Source organism: Equus przewalskii, chromosome 5, assembly GCF_037783145.1.
Source record: "Equus przewalskii isolate Varuska chromosome 5, EquPr2, whole genome shotgun sequence".
Taxonomy (NCBI): Eukaryota; Metazoa; Chordata; class Mammalia; order Perissodactyla; family Equidae; genus Equus; species Equus przewalskii.
Genome location: NC_091835.1, coordinates 74,189,266 through 74,199,500, shown reverse-complemented (window position 1 = coordinate 74,199,500; position 10,235 = coordinate 74,189,266). Strand labels below are relative to the sequence as shown.

General features: G+C 37.1%; 1 pseudogene; it reads right to left on the bottom strand.

Moving 5' to 3' along the window:
* Window positions 1-9,091: 9,091 nt before the first annotated feature.
* LOC103562327 (olfactory receptor 6C2-like) lies at window positions 9,092-10,025 on the bottom strand (annotated as a pseudogene).
* Between the last annotated feature and the right edge of the window lie 210 nt (window positions 10,026-10,235).

Here is a 10,235-nt window from a genome sequence, read left to right as displayed (position 1 = left end):
CGTTCCTCTCTCCTCTCTCCCTAAGCCCCCAGAGGATGTGGACTTACAGATTCCAAATCTAAACAGGTAGTCTTCTCCAAATGCTGTGTCTTGGAAACAGTTTAAAATAAAATTCAAAAGAAAAAAGAGAATTTTTCAAGAAGCCAAATAAGGTAAGAACAGTTCTGTAACGACTTGGGCTCTCTGGCCTTAGGATCATCTTTTCCATTTCTTTTAATTCATTCAGAATGTCACAAACTAGTGCTTAATCTGCTCACACATATCACTAGACAGTATAGCTGAAGCTACACAGAGGTCATGAGTTCAGAAGTCAAAATAATCACCCATCTGAGGAATAGATCCACTGCAGGAGTGGAGAGGGGGCATGATCACACACCAGACAACATACGATACAAAGAATTATTATTGGAACAGAAACATCAAGAACTTGAAATAAGTATAATTTATTCAGAAAGATAAAAATCACACTGGTAAAAATAAGGACAAAACACATAAAGAACTAGGTAAAAAGTACTGTTGAAAAACATAATAATTGAAATAAAGAGCAAAACAGGTGAGGCTCATACCAGGGGAGAGAGAACCAAAACAAAAATAGCGATAAATTGTCTGAGAACAGAGATCTGATAAACTCTTAAAAGACAACAGAAAATGATAAAGTGATTAGATGGGTAACAGAAAACAATAAAGAGATTAGATTAGATAAGTAGGCAGATAGAAACAAGAGCAGATGCCAAATAAACCTAGATAATAAGAGTTACAGGTGAAGAGAAGCAGGAAGAAAAAGAAGGAGTTCCTTCTATAGGAAGTTCCTTTAATAGGGAAAGATGGATATCTCTGAGTATGCTGAGATGGGATAGATAAGGAAAATAGACACCTTAAGAAATCAGACATTTAAATGTGACAACACTTCAGAAGGATTGCCATACAAAGATCGAATTTGACAACACTTTTGAAAGAAATACTCAAATAAGAGGATAAATAAATCCAGAAGGATGGTGCAAATAATATGAAACTTAAAAATTATAATATAAATTATATTAATCATGTAAAATATACTTTTATCTTTTAAAAAGTAAGACCCAAATAAGAATAAAAAGCAGAAGATCTATATCCATTGCCAGAACTAAAATTCTAGAAAACATGTATATGGTGGTGTTTTGAAGAAAGTCCAAAGTAACATACACAAAAAAATAATAACATACTTGCTGTCATCCAAGAAAGAATTAAAGATATAAGTTTAAGAAATCCTTAGATTAAAATGACTAAGGATAAATCTTAGGGTATCCATCCTGAAAATAAAATAGAATTTATAACTTTTAAATCAACAAAATAAAAGTATTCATCTAATGAAAGATACAGATAAAAAAGTAATAACAAGTAGAATAGATGAATATACAGAATAAGATGGCAGAAATCAGTGCTACTAATAGGAATTATAAAAACAATATATCAGTGTATCCCACAATAAAAAAACGACAGATCCTCAAATTAGATTAAAAATAGAAATAAATAAATCCGTCAATGTGTTGCATATAAGAGACACTTAAAACAGGATATTAAAAGGTTGAAAATAAAAGGAATGAATGACATCATCAACACGGCAGAATAGGCTTTCTACTGTCTTCTCCTCGAAGAATACCAATTTTGACAATCACTCATGGACAAGAGTGCCTTTGTGGAAGTCTGAGGGTACACTGGAGAAATTCCAGCAGACCACCGGAGCAGAAAGAAACACTGGAGATTGAATGTTTGAAGAGGGTAAGAGGAATAGTTTCACTTTGCCCACATCATCCCTCCTGCAAAGTGGCACATCTCAGCGCCAAGAGAGACTCTATAGGTCCATGATTTCTCATGTGGGAGAAAGTGAGAGTGTGTAAGTGAGCGCCTTGCTTCCCCTAGCTGTGTGGAAACCACCAAAGAGGTACATTTTTTTTTCTTGCCTCATCCAGAAATCCGAGTTGAAAACTGCAGGATTAGGTAGCAGTGAGCAGCCAGGAGAGTAGCAGCCAGGGCTCAGGGGGAGCACCCAATGGGAGGTGGATCCTATAACCACTTTGAGGACTCCACCAGGAAGCCCACCCAGGAGTGTTTGGGATCCCTCACCTGCAGATCCCCCCAACTTATCCACAGGCACCCCCAATGTTCCACGAGCCTCCCACACACCCTCCCAGCCTGTGGCCAGCTCCCTGTGCATTCCCCTGATGGTGGTGAGAGTGAGCCTTTGCAGATGGCTTGTTAGCATGTGCAGAAAGCTGGCCTGACTCTATGGGACTGGGAGAAAGCATACAGCCTTGAACATTCTGGCTTCCATTGTTTCTACCAAGAAGTATGCTGTCCTTCTCACGTTTTCTTACTTTTATGTAGTAAGATTTTTTTGGGGGGCCGGGGTGGTGAGAAAGATTGGCCCTGAGCTAACATCTTTTGCCAGTTTTCCTCTTTTTGCTGGAGGAAGATTGTCTCTGAGCTAACATCTGGGCCAAACTTCCTCTATTTTGTATGTGGGATGCTGCCACAGCACGGATCTATGAGCGGTGTGTAGGTCTCCACCCAGACTCCAAACCCATGAACTCTGGGCCACTGAAGCGGAGCATGTGAACTTAACCACTACACCACGGGGCCGGCCCCTGCGTGAGGATTTCTTGAACCTGACACCAAAAGCATAAGCAACAAAAGCAAAAATAAACAAGTGAGACGACATGAGACTACAAAGCTTCTGCACAGCAAAGAAAACCATCAACAAAGTGAAAAGTTCACCTATCTCAATGGGAGAAAATATTTGCAAATCATATATGTGATAATGGTTAATATCCAAAATATAGAGAGAATTCATACAACTCAATAGCAAAAAAGCACAAACAATCTAATTAAAAACTGGGCAGAAGATCTGAATAGACATTTTCCCAAAGAAGGCATACAGATGGCCAACAGGTACACGAAAAGATGCTCAACATCATTAATCATCAGAGAACTGCAAATCAAAACCACAATGAGATATCACCTCACACCTGTTAGAATGTCTATTGTCAAAAAAACAAGAAATAGCAAGTGTTGGTGAAGATGTGGAGAAAACGGAACCCTTGTGCACTGTTGATGAGGATGGAAACTGGTATAGCCACTATGGAAAACACTATGGAGGTTCCTCAAAAATTTAAAAATAGAGCTACCATATGATCCAGCAATTCCACTTCTGGACATCTGTCTGAAGAAAATGAAAACGCTAACTTGAAAAGATGTATGCATTCCATGTTCGTTGCAGCACTATTTACAACAGTCAAGATATGGAACAGCCTAACTGTCCATCAGTGGATGAATGGATAAAGAGATTGTGGTGTATAGATACGTATACAGTGGAATGATATTCAGCCATAATAAAGAGTGAAATCTCACCACTTGCAACAACATGGATGGACCTCTAGGGCATTGTTGTTAAGTGAAATGAGTCAGACAGAAAAGGACAAATACTGTATGATCTCTCTTATATGTAGAATCTAAAACAAAAAAACCCAAAAAACAACCTTGTAGATACAGAGAACCGATTCAGATGGTTGGTTGCCAGAAATGAGAAGTGAGGGATGGGAGACATGATTGAAGGGGGTCAAAAGGCAAAAAAAAAAAAAAGAAAAAAAAGAAAAAAAAGAAAAGATTTTATTCCTGGGCAGCTTTTAAAATTTTCTCTTTATAACTAGTTTTAAGCAATTTTTAAAATTGTTGTACCTTCATGTTTATTGTGGTTAGGGTTTGTTGAGACTCTGGTCAGTGGATTTATATTGTCCACCTTTTGAATTTTACAATATTTTTAAATATTTTCACTCATTTCTTCAAATATTTTTTCTCTCCCTCCTTTCTCCTTTTTTAAATGAGACTCTAATTACACAAGACATCAGGCCTCTTAAATTTGTCTCATTGTTCCCTGATGCTGTTTTATGTTTTTAAAAGTTTTTTCTTTGAATGTTTTATAGAGGAATATTTTACTGCTATTTCTTCCAGTTAACTAAATTTTTCTTCTGCAATATCTAACCGATGTTAAAACTGTTCCATTGGTATTTTTCTCAGACGGTGTAGATTTCATCTCTGTAGGTTTGACTTGGATTTTTAAAATAATTTTAATGTTTTTACTTAACCTTTTCTTTCTTCTATATTCTTCAAAGTGTGGAGCACAGCTACAATTACTGTCTTAACTGTTTTATACTGTTTACAGTTATAACTACTGTATTTTATTTTAATTGTATCATCTGTTTTAATTTTAATCTATTTTAATTGTATCACAGTCTTGGGGCTATTTGTATGTATTGATTGTTCTACTCACTATAGGTTGTATTTTCCTGCTTCTTTCCATGCCCGATGAGTTTGATCATGTCAGCCATTATGAATTTTACCTTCTTGAAGCCTGGATGTACTTGGGTGCCTATAAAGATCCTTTAGGTTTGTTCTGGTATCATTTAAATCACTTGGGAACAGTTTTTCTCTCAGGTTCTGTGTTAAATCTGTGTTAGAATGGACCAGAGCAGTGTTTAGCCTTGTGATTTTTTTGCCCAATGCTGAGGCAAATCTTTCTGAGTAATACCCAGTAAACTATGAGAGTTTTAGTTATGTTTGGTGTGAATAGGAACCATTTCCATCATTGTGGGCTCAGAATATGGTTCTTCGCAACGCTTTGGGTGATTCTTACCTCGGTCAGGCAATTTCCTTACGAGTGTATCATGATTAGCACTCAGAAGAATGCTCATGATGGGCTGTCTGTAGATCACAGATATCGCTCTGTGTCCCTCCCACCCCTCGGTACTCTGTCTTGTGATCTTTAGGCTCCCTGGACTACCACCTACACCTTCTCAACTCTAGCAGACTGATAGGCTCCACATGGGTCCCCCCGACCCCACACTGTCTCCAGGAAGTAAGCTGAAGTAATCATCTCTCAGGGATCACTGTCTGGCATTGTCTGATATCAATTATCTGGAAAACTTTGATTTCATATACTTTAGTTGAATTTTTAGTGGTTTAACCTAAGAAGGCATATATGCTCCCTGTTACTCCATTTCAGCTTGAGCCTATTATCTTTCTGTGCTCTTTTCCTCAAATCAAAACCTTTTCAAAGTCCTAGATATTTGAAAATCTAGAGTGACTAACAATCATAACTTGCTGCTTTGCTTATTTTAAATATTCCTGTAAACACTTCTTTTCTTTGGTTATGATTAAATTTTTTCTCCTCTTAAAACTCTTTCTGTTTGGCAGCATTGTATGTTTGGTCCCTCACCTTATGGATGAAATGAGTAGTGCTCTTTGCTACCTAATAGAAGTTTATTATTGTTTGCACTGGGTGTTTGTGGCAGGAGTATCAGGGAAGGCCGGTAGGAGATAAGATGCCATCCAAGATCTTGCCATCTAGCCTAGACATGGTCAAGCACACAGTAAATGTTAATTTGCAGAAATATCCATAATATTTTGTGGCCCTTCTATAAGTAGGTGGGTTTTGTCACCTCTTGAATGTGTGCTGTTTTTATGACTTGCTTTTATCAAGTAGCTGCCGCCATGGAATATTTTAGTGAAAATGAGGAACATAACTGTAACTTTGGTTGGTTATTTCTAAGCATCTGGGGAACTTGAAGAAAGAAAATGATCATCTCAGGATTTTAAGTTCTCATCTCATTATGAAAAAGGAGTCAGATAACTATGACTTCCACAAAAGAAACTAATATTTCCTGTAGCTCCAGGACTGAAACCCTTGAAAACCAACCCAAGTCTAATCTTGTGGATGAATTCATTTCTAGGCAAATTGAATTCACAACCTCCAGTGTTTACTAGAGGGCACATATGGGTAGATTCCACTGAAGCCCCATATTCCGCTTAACCATCTTTGCCAGAGAAGTAGACATTTATATCCTGTCTCAAGTGTTTGAGCTCTTCTTGCCTGAAGAAGAGGTAATGATATAATGACTTCTTTTGAGGTAGAGTTCTTGCAGGAGAATGCTGAATTCGTTCAAGATCTACCCTCACTTTATCTCATTGCTTGGGGTCCAATAACCAGACTCAAGTTCAAACAGACTCCAGGGCATTGGGTACAGTATGACCTGGAAGGAGGTACCACACACACCTAAAGAATTTCAAGACAGCTCGTTTATATCAACAGAAACCTGAGGAATATCTATGTGAATGAATCATTAGAGTTTTAGAATTAGGGTAAAGTGAGAAGAAACAATGGATTGGGTTGAATTTACTGATGTGAATGCTGATCTCTTAAGTTGCTGGACGTGACTCTACTTGGCCCAAATGTGTCCTACACTGAATGAAATTGAGATTTCAGAATTTCCTCCTTTTGCTATTGAGAAGGCATCCAAAGACTTAAGGAGATTGAGATACTGGAACAAATTTATTATGTAAGACTAGCTCATCTACTCTTCAACAAAAGCCCAGGAAATTCCAGACATTCAGATTCCATTCCATTCATCAGACATTGAGAAATATGTTGTTGATGGGGAACCTTGGCGTCCTGAAGTGCTCTGTAGTGACTATTCCCTAAAGTCCAGGGATGACATTGGGAGATGGTGCTATTGAAAAGGGCTCCCCGAATTCAATGGGAGGAGGAGACCCTGGCCTGTAGGCGTCAGGTGGCAGCACTTATACTCAAGAAATAAGATAGGCATGGTTACTATAGTGGCCAGCAGAACTGAGAGATTTAAAATCCAGAGACCTCTGGTGTTGGCTAAATGACCATAACGTCTCTAGGGACTGAAATAGATGGGCAACCAGAGTGGGGAAAGGATCATCTCTTCACTAAGTGGTGTTGAGAAAACTAGATATCCACATGCAAAAGAATAAGACTGGACCATCATATTACACCATACACAAAAATCAGCTCAAAAGGAATTTAAGACAAGCATAAGACCTGAATGGATAAACCTCCTAGAAGAAAACATAGGGTAAAAACCCCTTGACATTGGCCCTGGCAATAATTTTTTGGATATGACATCAAAAGCTCAGAGCACAAAGCAAAATTAAACAAGGGAGAATAAATCAAACTAAAAATCTTCTGCACAGCAAAGGAAATAATCAGCAAAATGAAAAGGCAATTCATAGAATGGGAGAAAATATTTGCAAACCATGTATCTGATAAAGGGCTAATATCTAAAATATATAACCAACTCCTAGTACTCAATAGCAAAAACCTCCACAATCCAATTAAAAAATGGGCAAAAAAACTGAATGGACATTTTTTCAAAGAAGACATACCAATTCTCAACAGGTAGAGGGAAAGTTGCTCAATATTATTAATCATCAGGGAAACACAAATCAAAACCTCAATGAGATATCATCTCATACCTGTTAGGATGGGTATAATAAAAAAAAATATATAGCATGGGTTGGTGAGGATGTAGAGAAAAGGGACCCTGCTACTCTTTTGGTTGGAATGTAAATTGGTATAGTCATTATGGAAAACAGTATGAAGATTCCTCAAATAACTAAAAATAGAACTATCACATGATCCGGTGATCCCTCTTCTTGGTATATACTTAAAGGAAATGAAATCACTATCTCAAAGACATCTGCATCCCTATGTTTATTGCAGCATTATTCCTGATAGCCAAGACCTGGAAACAACCTAAGTGTCCATCAAGTGATGAATGCATAAAGGAAATGTGATATATATACATATCTCACAAATATTTTTATTTATATTTTATATTGTTTATATATCTTTATATTGTATTAATATTAATCATATTATATACAAATACAATGATTTATATATTTTATATATTTGTATTTTACATTATATATATATATATAGTATTCAGTCTTAAAAAATAAGGAAATCTTGCCATTTCTCAACAGCATAGATGGACCTTGAGGGCATTATGCTAAATGAAATAATTCAGACAGGAAAAGACAAATACTGTATGATATCACTTATACGTGGAATCTAAAAAAACAAAGTGCGTAGGAACAGAAAACAGATTGGTCATTGCCAGTGGTGAGAGGTGACGGGTGGGAGAAATGGGTGAAGGTGCTCCAAAGGTACAAACCTCCAGTTATGAGATAAATAAGTTCTAGGCGTATTATGTACGTCATGGTGACTATAGTTAACAATACTGTATTGTTTATTTGAAAGTTGCTAAGTGAGTAGATCTTAAAAAGTTCTCATCACAAGAAAAAGAATTGTAACTATGAGAGGTGATGGATGTTAACTAAACTTATTGTGGTAATCATTTCTCAGTATATACATAAATCAAATCATTATGTTATACACTTTACTTAAATAATGTTATATGTCAATTACATCTCAAGAAAATTGGAAAAAGTAGAGGGCTATAATACTAAAAATAAAAAATTTAAAACACCAAAAAAAGTGCCTCTTTAATAGCAAATTAGCGTAATGAAGTAGTTCCATCTTAGTCTGAGTAGGGTGGTTTGCATTATAAAAAAATTGAGAAACAAATTACATCTACCCATTGTTCTTGAGATAGTGGATGCTAGACCAGGAAGGAATACTGAGACAAATTTTTTTTTTAAAGATTCTTTTTTTTTTTTAAAGATTTTATTTTTCCTTTTTCTCCCAAAGCCCCCTGGCACATAGTCGTGTAGTTTTAGTTGTGGGTCCTTCTAGTTGTGGCATGTGGGATGCCGCCTCAGCGTGGCCTGATGAGCAGTGCCCTGCCCCCACCCAGGATTCTAACCGGCGGAACCCTGGGTAGCTGCAGCGGGGCATGAGAACTTAACCACTCCGCCACGGGGCCGGCCCCTGAGACAAATATTTTTTGCCTTTAAAAAGTTGTTAAAGAAATGAATGGACAAAAATACAACTGAAATTTTTGTTACTGTCTTTTTGTGTTTCAGACATAAGGATGATGAGGTTTTGTCTGGATCTTCTGGAAATCTATATTCATGCTGAATTATGAAAGCGAGCCACTATGAAAGAAGTTCTATTTGAATTAAGGCCATAGTGCTTACTTCAGTCTGTGGTTCTAAGAGTAATAGAAAAGAAAGTGTGGTGGTTAAATCAGACTGTTACTTGAATACTGTACTGCAGATTTGAATTAGAACACATAGTAAAAAATGAAATATATATATATTTATTTTTAAAAATCTTTTTAGTTTCTTAATTCTTTGAAAGAAAAGCCATCTTTTTTTCTGAGTCCTTGAAGGTTTCTTTGACTTGCTTATTCCGTAGACTATAAATGAAAGGGTTCATCAAAGGGATAACTGAGGTGTTGAGCAATGACACCACCTTGTTAATGGCCACTCCTTCCTTTGCTGGTTTGATATAGATGAAGATGCAACTTCCATATGTGATGGACACTACAATCGTGTGGGAAGAACAGGTGGAGAAAGCCTTTTTTCTTTGCTGAGCTGAAGGGAGTCTTAAAATAGTCTTGATGATGTAAGTATAGGACACAATTACACAAACTAGTGTCAGTATGAGGGTCAGCACAGCCATGATTAAAACTAGTTGCTCTACAAATTGAGTATCTGAACAGACAATCTTCAGAAGCAGAGACGCATCACAGCCAAAATGGTCGATGACGTTGGAGTTACAAAAGTCTAGCTGAAATCCCAGGCTAAGTGGTGGGAGGATGACAATAAACCAATCAGCCAACAGCAAAGGACAAGAATGGTGCAAACCCTTTCATTCATGATGGCGCTGTAGTGCAGGGCCTTGCGGATGGCCACATAGCGGTCATAGGACATGCAGTTAGAAGAAAAAATTCTGTTTCCTCAATGAGGATGATGAAAAATAATTGGATGATACAAGCACGATAAGTAACACTTTTGTCCCCAGTTGTCATGCCGTATAGGAATCGAGGAACATAGATAGTTGTAAATATTATTTCTAAGATGGAGAAATTCCGAAGGAAAAAGTAGATGGGTGTTTTAAGGTGAGAGTCCATCAGAGTGAGGAGGATAATTATTAGATTTCTCGTAACAGTGAAAATGTAGGTGAGAAACAGAAATGCTGAAAGAAAAACCTGTAGTCGTGGGTCATCTGTTAATCCTAGTAGGATGAATCTTGTTATTGCGGAATGATTTTTCATCACTGTCTTCAGATATACAATGAGTCTGTATCGATAAATCACAAACTTTGAATCTGAGGAATAGAATATAAAAGTAATATTTCAACAAGTTGTATAGAGAAAGTAGCCAAGCAAACCAGGAGAAGCACAGTTCTAAACTTTTACTTGATCGTCAATAATCTGATGTAGAAGTGATTGCATCCTGCCTCATTTCCCTGGACGCTGCTTTAC